The following is an 11,653-nucleotide window of genomic DNA, read 5'->3' as shown; positions in this document are numbered from 1 at the left end:
CCAAGGTCAGGGAAGGTATTTCTCGGACTTCCCCGGACAGGGAACACCTGTGCCTGAAGAGTGCTGTGTGGAGGTGTCTCTCGAGCTCCCCCACGCACTGACAATGCTTCCGGAACCCTGAGCGTGGGGAGGTTCCAACAACGTTCGGCAGCGCGTGGGTTCCAACGGAATGCCTGAGCTGGTCTCCCCTGAGGGTTTTCCTAGTGTCTCTGAGCCAGGGAATGCTAGGGGGGTTTGCAGGAAATCCCAGTGACAGAGGCTGCCTCTCCAAGTTCAGGGAAGGTATTTCTCGGACTTCCCCGGACAGGGAACACCTGTGCCTGAAGAGAGCTGCGTGGAGGTGTCTCTCGAGCTCCCCCACGCACTGACAATGCTTCCGGAACCCTGAGCGTGGGGAGGTTCCACCAACGGTCGGCAGCGCGTGGGTTCCAACGGAATGCCTGAGCTGGTCTCCCCTGAGGGTTTTCCTAATGTCTCTGTGCCAGGGAATGCTAGGGGGCTTTGCAGGAAATCCCAGTGACAGAGGCTGCCTCCCCAAGGTCAGGGAAGGTATTTCTCGGACTTCCCCGGACAGGGAACACCTGTGCCTGAAGAGAGCTGCGTGGAGGTGTCTCTCGAGCTCCCCCACGCACTGACAATGCTTCCGGAACCCTGAGCGTGGGGAGGTTCCACCAACGGTCGGCAGCGCGTGGGTTCCAACGGAATGCCTGAGCTGGTCTCCCCTGAGTGTTTTCCTAATGTCTCTGTGCCAGGGAATGCTAGGGGGCTTTGCAGGAAATCCCAGTGACAGAGGCTGCCTCCCCAAGGTCAGGGAAGGTATTTCTCGGACTTCCCCGGACAGGGAACACCTGTGCCTGAAGAGAGCTGCGTGGAGGTGTCTCTCGAGCTCCCCCACGCACTGACAATGCTTCCGGAACCCTGAGCGTGGGGAGGTTCCACCAACGGTCGGCAGCGCGTGGGTTCCAACGGAATGCCTGAGCTGGTCTCCCCTGAGGGTTTTCCTAATGTCTCTGTGCCAGGGAATGCTAGGGGGGTTTGCAGGAAATCCCAGTGACAGAGGCTGCCTCCCCAAGGTCAGGGAAGGTATTTCTCTGACTTCCCCGGACAGGGAACACCTGTGCCTGAAGAGAGCTGCGTGGAGGTGTCTCTCGAGCTCCCCCACGCACTGACAATGCTTCCGGAACCCTGAGCGTGGGGTGGTTCCACCAACGGTCGGCAGCGCGTGGGTTCAAACGGAATGCCTGAGCTGGTCTCCCCTGAGGGTTTTCCTAATGTCTCTGTGCCAGGGAATGCTAGGGGGGTTTGCAGGAAATCCCAGTGTGAGAGGCTGCCACCCCAAGGTCAGGGAAGTTATTTCTCGGACTTCCCCGGACAGGGAACACCTGTGCCTGAAGAGAGCTACGAGGAGGTGTCTCTCGAGCTCCCCCACGCACTGACAATGGTTCCGGAACCCTGAGCGTGGGGAGGTTCCACCAACGGTCGGCAGCGCGTGGGTTCCAACGGAATGCCTGAGCTGGTCTCCCCTGATGGTTTTCCTAATGTCTCTGTGCCAGGGAATGCTAGGGGGGTTTGCAGGAAATCCCAGTGATAGAGGCTGCCTCAACAAGGTCAGGGAAGGTATTTCTCGGACTTCCCCGGACAGGGAACACCTGTGCCTGAAGAGAGCTGCGTGGAGGTGTCTCTCGAGCTCCCCCACGCACTGACAATGCTTCCGGAACCCTGAGCGTGGGGAGGTTCCACCAACGGTCGGCAGCGCGTGGGTTCCAACGGAATGCCTGAGCTGGTCTCTCCTGAGGGTTTTCCTAATATCTCTGTGCCAGGGAATGCTAGGGGTGTTTGCAGGAAATCCCAGTGACAGAGGCTGCCTCCCCAAGGTCAGGGAAGGTATTTCTCGGACTTCCCCGGACAGGGAACACATGTGCCTGAAGAGAGCTGCGTGGAGGTGTCTCTCGAGCTCCCCCACGCACTGACAATGCTTCCGGAACCCTGAGGGTGGGGAGGTTCCACCAACGGTCGGCAGCGCGTGGGTTCCAACGGAATGCCTGAGCTGGTCTCCCCTGAGGGTTTTCCTAATATCTCTCTGCCAGGGAATGCTAGGGGGCTTTGCAGGAAATCCCAGTGACAGAGGCTGCCTCCCCAAGGTCAGGGAAGGTATTTCTCGGACTTCCCCGGACAGGGAACACCTGTGCCTGAAGAGAGCTTTGTGGAGGTGTCTCTCGAGCTCCCCCAAGCACTGACAACGCTTCCGGAACCCTGAGCGTGGGGAGGTTCCACCAACGGTCGGCAGCGCGTGGGTTCCAACGGAATGCCTGAGCTGGACTCCCCTGAGGGTTTTCCTAATGTCTCTGTGCCAGGGATTGCAAGGGCGGTTTGCAGGAAATCCCAGTGACAGAGGCTGCCTCCCCAAGGTCAGGGAAGGTATTTCTCGGACTTCCCGGGACAGGGAACACCTGTGCCTGAAGAGAGCTGCGTGGAGGTGTCTCTCGAGCTCCCCCACGCACTGACAATGCTTCCGGAACCCTGACGGTTGGGAGGTTCCAGCAACGGTCGGCAGCGCGTGGGTTCCAACGGAATGCCTGAGCTGGTCTCCCCTGAGTGTTTTCATAATGTCTCTGTGCCAGGGAATGCTAGGGGGGTTTGCAGGAAATCCCAGTGACAGAGGCTGCCTCCCCAAGGTCAGGGAAGGTATTTCTCGGACTTCCCCGGACAGGGAACACCTGTGCCTGAAGAGAGCTGCGTGGAGGTGTCTCTCGAGCTCCCCCACGCACTGACAATGCTTCCGGAACCCTGAGCGTGGGGAGGTTCCACCAACGGTCGGCAGCGCGTGGGTTCCAACGGAATGCCTGAGCTGGTCTCCCCTGAGGGTTTTCCTAATGTCTCTGTGCCAGGGAATGCTAGGGGGCTTTGCAGGAAATCCCAGTGACAGAGGCTGCCTCCCCAAGGTCAGGGAAGGTATTTCTCGGACTTCTCCGGACAGGGAACACCTGTGCCTGAAGAGAGCTGCGTGGAGGTGTCTCTCGAGCTCCCCCACGCACTGACAATGCTTCCGGAACCCTGAGCGTGGGGAGGTTCCACCAACGGTCGGCAGCGCGTGGGTTCCAACGGAATGCCTGAGCTGGTCTCCCCTGAGGGTTTTCCTAATGTCTCTGTGCCAGGGAATGCTAGGGGGCTTTGCAGGAAATCCCAGTGACAGAGGCTGCCTCCCCAAGGTCAGGGAAGGTATTTCTCGGACTTCCCCGGACAGGGAACACCTGTGCCTGAAGAGAGCTGCGTGGAGGTGTCTCTCGAGCTCCCCCACGCACTGACAATGCTTCCGGAACCCTGAGCGTGGGGAGGTTCCACCAACGGTCGGCAGCGCGTGGGTTCCAACGGAATGCCTGTGCTGGTCTCCCCTGTGGGTTTTCCTAATGTCTCTGTGCCAGGGAATGCTAGGGGGGTTTGCAGGAAATCCCAGTGTGAGAGGCTGCCACCCCAAGGTCAGGGAAGTTATTTCTCGGACTTCCCCGGATAGGGAACACCTGTGCCTGAAGAGAGCTGCGAGGAGGTGTCTCTCGAGCTCCCCCACGCACTGACAATGGTTCCTGAACCCTGAGCGTGGGGAGGTTCCACCAACGGTCGGCAGCGCGTGGGTTCCAACGGAATGCCTGAGCTGGTCTCCCCTGAGGATTTTCCTAATGTCTCTGTGCCAGGGAATGCTAGGGGGTTTTGCAGGAAATCCCAGTGACAGAGGCTGCCTCAACAAGGTCAGGGAATGTATTTCTCGGACTTCCCCGGACAGGGAACACCTGTGCCTGAAGAGAGCTGCGTGGAGGTGTCTCTCGAGCTCCCCCACGCACTGACAATGCTTCCGGAACCCTGAGCGTGGGGAGGTTCCACCAACGGTCGGCAGCGCGTGGGTTCCAACGGAATGCCTGAGCTGGTCTCTCCTGAGGGTTTTCCTAATGTCTCTGTGCCAGGGAATGCTAGGGGGGTGGGCAGGAAATCCCAGTGACAGAGGCTGCCTCCCCAAGGTCAGGGAAGGTATTTCTCGGACTTCCCCGGACAGGGAACACCGGTGCCTGAAGAGAGCTGCGTGGAGGTGTCTCTCGAGCTCCCCCACGCACTGACAATGCTTCCGGAACCCTGAGCGTGGGGAGGTTCCACCAACGGTCGGCAGCGCGTGGGTTCCAACGGAATGCCTGAGCTGGTCTCCCCTGAGGGTTTTCCTAATGTCTCTGTGCCAGGGAATGCTAGGGGGGTTTGCAGGAAATCCCAGTGACAGAGGCTGCCTCAACAAGGTCAGGGAAGGTATTTCCCGGACTTCCCCGGACAGGGAACACCTGTGCCTGAAGAGAGCTGCGTGGAGGTGTCTCTCCAGCTCCCCCACGCACTGACAATGCTTCGGGAACCCTGAGCGTGGGGAGGTTCCACCAACGGTCGGCAGCGCGTGGGTTTCAACGGAATGCCTGAGCTGGTCTCCCCTGAGGGTTTTCCTAATGTCTCTGTGCCAGGGAATGCTACGGGGCTTTGCAGGAAATCCCATTGACAGAGGCTGCCTCCCCAAGGTCAGGGAAGGTATTTCTCGGACTTCCCCGGACAGGGAACACCTGTGCCTGAAGAGAGCTGCGTGGAGGTGTCTCTCGAGCTCCCCCACGCACTGACAATGCTTCCGGAACCCTGAGCGTGGGGAGGTTCCACCAACGGTCGGCAGCACGTGGGTTCCAACGGAATGCCTGAGCTGGTCTCCCCTGAGGGTTTTCCTAATGTCTCTGTGCCAGGGAATGCTAGGGGGCTTTGCAGGAAATCCCAGTGTCAGAGGCTGCCTCCCCAAGGTCAGGGAAGGTATTTCTCGGACTTCCCCGGACAGGGAACACCTGTGCCTGAAGAGAGCTGTGTGGAGGTGTCTCTCGAGCTCCCCCACGCACTGACAATGCTTCCGGAACCCTGAGCGTGGGGAGGTTCCACCAACGGTCGGCAGCGCGTGGGTTCCAACGGAATGCCTGAGCTGGACTCCCCTGAGGGTTTTCCTAATGTCTCTGTGCCAGGGATTGCAAGGGGGGTTTGCAGGAAATCCCAGTGACAGAGGCTGCCTCCCCAAGGTCAGTGAAGGTATTTCTCGGACTTCCCGGGACAGGGAACACCTGTGCCTGAAGAGAGCTGCGTGGAGGTGTCTCTCGAGCTCCCCCACGCACTGACAGTGGTTCCGCAACCCTGAGCGTGGGGAGGTTCCAGCAACGGTCGGCAGCGCGTGGGTTCCAACGGAATGCCTGAGCTGGTGTCCCCTGAGTGTTTTCCTAATGTCTCTGTGCCAGGGAATGCTAGGGGGGTTTGCAGGAAATCCCAGTGACAGAGGCTGCCTCCCCAAGGTCAGGGAAGGTATTTCTCGGACTTCCCCGGACAGGGAACACCTGTGCCTGAAGAGAGCTGCGTGGAGGTGTCTCTCCTGCTCCCCCACGCACTGACAATGCTTCGGGAACCCTGAGCGTGGGGAGGTTCCACCAACGGTCGGCAGCGCGTGGGTTCCAACGGAATGCCTGAGCTGGTCTCCCCTGAGGGTTTTCCTAATGTCTCTGTGCCAGGGAATGCTAGGGGGCTTTGCAGGAAATCCCATTGACAGAGGCTGCCTCCCCAAGGTCAGGGAAGGTATTTCTCGGACTTCCCCGGACAGGGAACACCTGTGCCTGAAGAGAGCTGCGTGGAGGTGTCTCTCGAGCTCCCCCACGCACTGACAATGCTTCCGGAACCCTGAGCGTGGGGAGGTTCCACCAACGGTCGGCAGCACGTGGGTTCCAACGGAATGCCTGAGCTGGTCTCCCCTGAGTGTTTTCCTAATGTCTCTGTGCCAGGGAATGCTAGGGGGCTTTGCAGGAAATCCCAGTGTCAGAGGCTGCCTCCCCAAGGTCAGGGAAGGTATTTCTCGGACTTCCCCGGACAGGGAACACCTCTGCCTGAAGAGAGCTGTGTGGAGGTGTCTCTCGAGCTCCCCCACGCACTGACAATGCTTCCGGAACCCTGAGCGTGGGGAGGTTCCACCAACGGTCGGCAGCGCGTGGGTTCCAACGGAATGCCTGAGCTGGACTCCCCTGAGGGTTTTCCTAATGTCTCTGTGCCAGGGATTGCAAGGGGGGTTTGCAGGAAATCCCAGTGACAGAGGCTGCCTCCCCAAGGTCAGTGAAGGTATTTCTCGGACTTCCCGGGACAGGGAACACCTGTGCCTGAAGAGAGCTGCGTGGAGGTGTCTCTCGAGCTCCCCCACGCACTGACAGTGGTTCCGGAACCCTGAGCGTGGGGAGGTTCCAGCAACGGTCGGCAGCGCGTGGGTTCCAACGGAATGCCTGAGCTGGTGTCCCCTGAGTGTTTTCCTAATGTCTCTGTGCCAGGGAATGCTAGGGGGGTTTGCAGGAAATCCCAGTGACAGAGGCTGCCTCCCCAAGGTCAGGGAAGGTATTTCTCGGACTTCCCCGGACAGGGAACACCTGTGCCTGAAGAGAGCTGCGTGGAGGTGTCTCTCGAGCTCCCCCACGCACTGACAATGCTTCCGGAACCCTGAGCGTGGGGAGGTTCCACCAACGGTCGGCAGCGCGTGGGTTCCAACGGAATGCCTGAGCTGGTCTCCCCTGAGGGTTTTCCTAATTTCTCTGTGCCAGGGAATGCTAGGGGGGTTTGCAGGAAATCCCAGTGACAGAGGCTGCCTCCCCAAGGTCAGGGAAGGTATTTCTCGGACTTCCCCGGACAGGGAACACCTGTGCCTGAAGAGAGGCTGCGTGGAGGTGTCTCTCGAGCTCCCCCACGCACTGACAATGTTTCTGGAACCATGAACGTGGGAAGGATCCACCAACGGTCGGGAGCGCGTGGGTTCCAACGGAATGCCTGAGCTGGTCTCCCCTGAGGGTTTTCCTAATGTCTCTGTGCCAGGGAATGCTAGGGGGGTTTGCAGGAATTCCCAGTGTGAGAGGCTGCCACCCCAAGGTCAGGGAAGGTATTTCTCGGACTTCCCCGGACAGGGAACACCTGTGCCTGAAGAGAGCTACGAGGAGGTGTCTCTCGAGTTCCCCACGCACTGACAATGGTTCCGGAACCCTGAGCGTGGGGAGGTTCCACCAACGGTCGGCAGCGCGTGGGTTCCAACGGAATGCCTGAGCTGGTCTCCCCTGAGGGTTTTCCTAATGTCTCTGTGCCAGGGAATGCTAGGGGGGTTTGCAGGAATTCCCAGTGACAGAGGCTGCCTCCCCAAGGTCAGGGAAGGTATTTCTCGGACTTCCCCAGACAGGGAACACCTGTGCCTGAAGAGAGCTGCTTGGAGGTGTCTCTCGAGCTCCCCCACGCACTGACAATGCTTCCGGAACCCTGAGCGTGGGGAGGTTCCACCAACGGTCGGCAGCGCGTGGGTTCCAACGGAATGCCTGAGCTGGTCTCCCCTGAGGGTTTTCCTAATGTCTCTGTGCCAGGGAATGCTAGGGGGGTTTGCAGGAAATCCCAGTGATAGAGGCTGCCTCAACAAGGTCAGGGAAGGTATTTCTCGGACTTCCCCGGACAGGGAACACCTGTGCCTGAAGAGAGCTGCGTGGAGGTGTCTCTCGAGCTCCCCCACGCACTGACAATGCTTCCGGAACCCTGAGCGTGGGGAGGTTCCACCAACGGTCGGCAGCGCGTGGGTTCCAACGGAATGCCTGAGCTGGTCTCCCCTGAGGGTTTTCCTAATATCTCTCTGCCAGGGAATGCTAGGGGGCTTTGCAGGAAATCCCAGTGACAGAGGCTGCCTCCCCAAGGTCAGGGAAGGTATTTCTCGGACTTCCCCGGACAGGGAACACCTGTGCCTGAAGAGAGCTGTGTGGAGGTGTCTCTCGAGCTCCCCCAAGCACTGACAACGCTTCCGGAACCCTGAGCGTGGGGAGGTTCCACCAACGGTCGGCAGCGCGTGGGTTCTAACGGAATGCCTGAGCTGGACTCCCCTGAGGGTTTTCCTAATGTCTCTGTGCCAGGGATTGCAAGGGGGGTTTGCAGGAAATCCCAGTGACAGAGGCTGCCTCCCCAAGGTCAGGGAAGCTATTTCTCGGACTTCCTGGGACAGGGAACACCTGTGCCTGAAGAGAGCTGCGTGGAGGTGTCTCTCGAGCTCCCCCACGCACTGACAGTGGTTCCGGAACCCTGACCGTTGGGAGGTTCCAGCAACGGTCGGCAGCGCGTGGGTTCCAACGGAATGCCTGAACTGGTCTCCCCTGAGGGTTTTCCTAATGTCTCTGTGCCAGGGAATGCTAGGGGGGTTTGCAGGAAATCCCAGTGAAAGAGGCTGCCTCCCCAAGGTCAGGGAAGGTATTTCTCGGACTTCCCCGGACAGGGAACACCTGTGCCTGAAGAGAGCTGCGTGGAGGTGTCTCTCGAGCTCCCCCACGCACTGACAATGCTTCCGGAACCCTGAGCGTGGGGAGGTTCCACCAACGGTCGGCAGCGCGTGGGTTCCAACGGAATGCCTGAGCTGGTGTCCCCTGAGTGTTTTCCTAATGTCTCTGTGCCAGGGAATGCTAGGGGGGTTTGCAGGAAATCCCAGTGACAGAGGCTGCCTCCCCAAGGTCAGGGAAGGTATTTCTCGGACTTCCCCGGACAGGGAACACCTGTGCCTGAAGAGAGCTGCGTGGAGGTGTCTCTCCTGCTCCCCCACGCACTGACAATGCTTCGGGAACCCTGAGCGTGGGGAGGTTCCACCAACGGTCGGCAGCGCGTGGGTTCCAACGGAATGCCTGAGCTGGTCTCCCCTGAGGGTTTTCCTAATGTCTCTGTGCCAGGGAATGCTAGGGGGCTTTGCAGGAAATCCCATTGACAGAGGCTGCCTCCCCAAGGTCAGGGAAGGTATTTCTCGGACTTCCCCGGACAGGGAACACCTGTGCCTGAAGAGAGCTGCGTGGAGGTGTCTCTCGAGCTCCCCCACGCACTGACAATGCTTCCGGAACCCTGAGCGTGGGGAGGTTCCACCAACGGTCGGCAGCACGTGGGTTCCAACGGAATGCCTGAGCTGGTCTCCCCTGAGTGTTTTCCTAATGTCTCTGTGCCAGGGAATGCTAGGGGGCTTTGCAGGAAATCCCAGTGTCAGAGGCTGCCTCCCCAAGGTCAGGGAAGGTATTTCTCGGACTTCCCCGGACAGGGAACACCTCTGCCTGAAGAGAGCTGTGTGGAGGTGTCTCTCGAGCTCCCCCACGCACTGACAATGCTTCCGGAACCCTGAGCGTGGGGAGGTTCCACCAACGGTCGGCAGCGCGTGGGTTCCAACGGAATGCCTGAGCTGGACTCCCCTGAGGGTTTTCCTAATGTCTCTGTGCCAGGGATTGCAAGGGGGGTTTGCAGGAAATCCCAGTGACAGAGGCTGCCTCCCCAAGGTCAGTGAAGGTATTTCTCGGACTTCCCGGGACAGGGAACACCTGTGCCTGAAGAGAGCTGCGTGGAGGTGTCTCTCGAGCTCCCCCACGCACTGACAGTGGTTCCGGAACCCTGAGCGTGGGGAGGTTCCAGCAACGGTCGGCAGCGCGTGGGTTCCAACGGAATGCCTGAGCTGGTGTCCCCTGAGTGTTTTCCTAATGTCTCTGTGCCAGGGAATGCTAGGGGGGTTTGCAGGAAATCCCAGTGACAGAGGCTGCCTCCCCAAGGTCAGGGAAGGTATTTCTCGGACTTCCCCGGACAGGGAACACCTGTGCCTGAAGAGAGCTGCGTGGAGGTGTCTCTCGAGCTCCCCCACGCACTGACAATGCTTCCGGAACCCTGAGCGTGGGGAGGTTCCACCAACGGTCGGCAGCGCGTGGGTTCCAACGGAATGCCTGAGCTGGTCTCCCCTGAGGGTTTTCCTAATTTCTCTGTGCCAGGGAATGCTAGGGGGGTTTGCAGGAAATCCCAGTGACAGAGGCTGCCTCCCCAAGGTCAGGGAAGGTATTTCTCGGACTTCCCCGGACAGGGAACACCTGTGCCTGAAGAGAGGCTGCGTGGAGGTGTCTCTCGAGCTCCCCCACGCACTGACAATGTTTCTGGAACCATGAACGTGGGAAGGATCCACCAACGGTCGGGAGCGCGTGGGTTCCAACGGAATGCCTGAGCTGGTCTCCCCTGAGGGTTTTCCTAATGTCTCTGTGCCAGGGAATGCTAGGGGGGTTTGCAGGAATTCCCAGTGTGAGAGGCTGCCACCCCAAGGTCAGGGAAGGTATTTCTCGGACTTCCCCGGACAGGGAACACCTGTGCCTGAAGAGAGCTACGAGGAGGTGTCTCTCGAGTTCCCCACGCACTGACAATGGTTCCGGAACCCTGAGCGTGGGGAGGTTCCACCAACGGTCGGCAGCGCGTGGGTTCCAACGGAATGCCTGAGCTGGTCTCCCCTGAGGGTTTTCCTAATGTCTCTGTGCCAGGGAATGCTAGGGGGGTTTGCAGGAATTCCCAGTGACAGAGGCTGCCTCCCCAAGGTCAGGGAAGGTATTTCTCGGACTTCCCCAGACAGGGAACACCTGTGCCTGAAGAGAGCTGCTTGGAGGTGTCTCTCGAGCTCCCCCACGCACTGACAATGCTTCCGGAACCCTGAGCGTGGGGAGGTTCCACCAACGGTCGGCAGCGCGTGGGTTCCAACGGAATGCCTGAGCTGGTCTCCCCTGAGGGTTTTCCTAATGTCTCTGTGCCAGGGAATGCTAGGGGGGTTTGCAGGAAATCCCAGTGATAGAGGCTGCCTCAACAAGGTCAGGGAAGGTATTTCTCGGACTTCCCCGGACAGGGAACACCTGTGCCTGAAGAGAGCTGCGTGGAGGTGTCTCTCGAGCTCCCCCACGCACTGACAATGCTTCCGGAACCCTGAGCGTGGGGAGGTTCCACCAACGGTCGGCAGCGCGTGGGTTCCAACGGAATGCCTGAGCTGGTCTCCCCTGAGGGTTTTCCTAATATCTCTCTGCCAGGGAATGCTAGGGGGCTTTGCAGGAAATCCCAGTGACAGAGGCTGCCTCCCCAAGGTCAGGGAAGGTATTTCTCGGACTTCCCCGGACAGGGAACACCTGTGCCTGAAGAGAGCTGTGTGGAGGTGTCTCTCGAGCTCCCCCAAGCACTGACAACGCTTCCGGAACCCTGAGCGTGGGGAGGTTCCACCAACGGTCGGCAGCGCGTGGGTTCTAACGGAATGCCTGAGCTGGACTCCCCTGAGGGTTTTCCTAATGTCTCTGTGCCAGGGATTGCAAGGGGGGTTTGCAGGAAATCCCAGTGACAGAGGCTGCCTCCCCAAGGTCAGGGAAGCTATTTCTCGGACTTCCTGGGACAGGGAACACCTGTGCCTGAAGAGAGCTGCGTGGAGGTGTCTCTCGAGCTCCCCCACGCACTGACAGTGGTTCCGGAACCCTGACCGTTGGGAGGTTCCAGCAACGGTCGGCAGCGCGTGGGTTCCAACGGAATGCCTGAACTGGTCTCCCCTGAGGGTTTTCCTAATGTCTCTGTGCCAGGGAATGCTAGGGGGGTTTGCAGGAAATCCCAGTGACAGAGGCTGCCTCCCCAAGGTCAGGGAAGGTATTTCTCGGACTTCCCCGGACAGGGAACACCTGTGCCTGAAGAGAGCTGCGTGGAGGTGTCTCTCGAGCTCCCCCACGCACTGACAATGCTTCCGGAACCCTGAGCGTGGGGAGGTTCCACCAACGGTCGGCAGCGCGTGGGTTCCAACGGAATG

Source organism: Vicugna pacos, unplaced genomic scaffold, assembly GCF_048564905.1.
Source record: "Vicugna pacos unplaced genomic scaffold, VicPac4 SAC-SAT, whole genome shotgun sequence".
Lineage (NCBI taxonomy): Eukaryota > Metazoa > Chordata > Mammalia > Artiodactyla > Camelidae > Vicugna > Vicugna pacos.
The sequence above is the reverse complement of the archived record's forward strand: the minus strand, read 5'-3'. Positions refer to the sequence as shown.